Source organism: Echinops telfairi, unplaced genomic scaffold (assembly GCF_000313985.2).
Source record: "Echinops telfairi isolate 266 unplaced genomic scaffold, ASM31398v2 ScPeMD7_6;HRSCAF=24_0, whole genome shotgun sequence".
Lineage (NCBI taxonomy): Eukaryota > Metazoa > Chordata > Mammalia > Afrosoricida > Tenrecidae > Echinops > Echinops telfairi.
The window spans coordinates 8963332-8966172 of NW_022103902.1; positions in this window are offsets into that span (position 1 = coordinate 8963332).

A 2841-nucleotide genomic window follows, 5' to 3' on the forward strand; every position below is an offset into this window, starting at 1 on the left:
CTTTCCTCCTGCAGTCGGCATCATTGCATCTGTTTTGTGAGATGGAGGACTTTGTGGATTGGTGTTGGACATGTGGGTTAATGGGCTAATGTTGGACTTGTGGGCTTGGGCAGCACTGGGTTGGGGTGTTTTCTTCATGTTCTCTTAACCTTTATATAAAACTCTCTTCTATACATGAGTTTCTGTTGATTTGTTTCTCTAAAGTACCCAGACTAACACACCTCATGATCATACAGGCTGGTGTGCTTCTTCCATGTGGGCTTTGATGCTTCTGAACTAGATGGCTGCTTGTTTACCTTCAAGCCTTTAAGACCCCAGATGCTATATCTTTTGATAGCCGGGTACATTTGTGTTCTTGACTGCTACTTCCATGAGCATTGATTGTGGATCCTGAAGGATTGTGAAATCCTTAGTAATGCCTATCTTTTCTCTGCTTATCACGATGTTGTCTGTTGAGAGTTTTTCTTTTCTTTACATTGCGTTGTAATCTCTCTAGATTCTTTCAAAACAAAAACAAACTCCTTGAGACTGTAACTGTGTCTGGGAGTAGAAAGCCTCACTGTTCTCTCATGGAGCATCTGATGGATTTGAACAGATGAACTTCTGGTTAGCAGCCCAATGCATTACCCACAACACCGATCACAGCCTACACAACATCCTGTGAGGTCTTTTTATTTACCAAAATAATTTCATGAAAATGGAAGAACAAAGAGACAAAGAGGGATCACCTTCAGGTAAAATTGAAAAATCTGGTGGTGAATATTCACCTAATTTTTATGATATAGTCATGACACCATAGACCAAGGTACTTAAAAGGTCATGCAAGATTTAGTCATCTTGGAAACTTTGAATCAGCAATAACCTTGAAGACACCCAGCTGGAATCCACGCTTGTCAAAGACATTCAATTTACTGCAAACTTGAGGGAGAAGTTGACCCATACAATGATTAAAGTTTACTAAGGTTATATTCAAATTTGTATCATAAACCTCCATGTTCTCAAATTTGGTTTTGAACCTAGCCAGAATATTATACACTGATTAGTAAATAAATAAAGAGCCAAATCAAGTGTATGCTCTTTAAGAAGCTGATAAAAAATGCCATGTAATTCTAATTCACAAATGTTCCAGGTTAGGTAGTAGTTAAGCCAAGCTAGCAGAGAATCAATGACCAGTTTTGCAGACAATTACGTTGGCATCACCTACATTAGATTATTAATGTTAATTGAAAGGCACACTTAATTATCCATAGTTCACTTGTGACTTGAAGAATGCTATAGTAGTGACAAATGTAACAGTTTTTAGATTGTCTGCAAAATTACTAATTATACCTTTGACATGGAATATGTTTGCTCTCACATCTGAAAACAGCTCTAACCGTCAAAACTGAAAACTTATTTTTTTCTCACACAATACCACTCAAGAGTTCAGATCAGCCTTGTTTCATAAATTAGAAAACTGGGCATCAGAGAGGCTAAATAATTTGTTCAAAATCACAGATAATAAGTGTTAAAATGAGGATTTGAAATAATAGTTTCCTGTATGGATGCCAAAAAAAGCAGTACATACTGCACTCCTAAGCATCCACTATGACAACATTAAGGGTTCATTTACTGGTGCCCTACATCCTAGTTGGTTTAGACAACAATCTTGAGTTCCAAGAGAAACTGGATAAAAACACAATGTTTGTTTCATAGGATACTAATAAATGGCTCATTAACTGAGATAAGAGGAACACACCTCAGTGTAAGAAATGATAGTTCTGTTTATGACCCAGAATATGTAATGCTGAACAAACATCTGTTGAACAAACACAGATTTCTATGAGGCAGCTTACTCCGTGGTAAGTAGAAATGGCAAGTGAAGGAGCTAGAGTCCTTGTTTCAACAGAGGTCTGTGTGGTAAAACGCAGCTGGACTGTGCTTATCTGCACAGTTGTGTAGTCCACTTGAGAGTCAGAAAAGGCAGTATGTGAAGCTTCATGTGGTAAGGATCCACGGGCACTGCTAATCACTGGTAACATGTTTTCAATTTGCAAAGTGTTTTCATAAGTAAATTCACACAAAAATGAGATTGCTTATATAACAGTGACATGGGAATTCATGAATGTATATAAGTGTGACAGAAGATATTTGTTTACATGTATATGCCCATTTATTTTTGCTGCACAGATACTCATGAATATAGTGGTGCATAGAGGGGATAAAGTTATGAAAATTCTTAGACTTTTCAAAGTTCGCTCAAACACCTTGAGCGAATGAGTTGGTGAGCATAAGAGATGAGGACCATAGTCTTGGTGACACCAAGGTGAATGGGCATAGCATAGTACTAAAGGCATTGTGCTACATCCTAACTTGGCAAATAGTGACTAGGGTGTTAAAAATTTGGGAGCAGCAGTCTCAGGTGTCACAATCGGTCTCTCTCCAGTCAGAGGAAAGAAGAAGGATAAAAGTCAAAAGGCACACAGAAACAATTAATTCAGTGGGCAAATGGACCGTGCCCACCAGTGAGAGCAGAAGAATTAGATGGTGCCTGGCTACCACAACCAACTGCTCTGAGAAAGCTCACTTTAGAAGGTCCTGGAGTGTGCAGTAGGGGTGGGAGGCTGGTGGATTAATGACGGGTGAGAATGTGAAACAGAACTTAAAATCGCAAAAGATACCAGGATAACTAGTTGCAGAGAAATTGGTGGGATCCCTAAGACGTAGTACACTGCCCTCCAGATCTAAAAATAAACTCACTTCCACATTAGCATAATCAAGCATTTAAACTCCAAAGGCAGCATTGACTCAAAGGCCTGAGGGGTTTATCTGTCCTGGATTCTCTGTGTTGCGAGCTCTTAT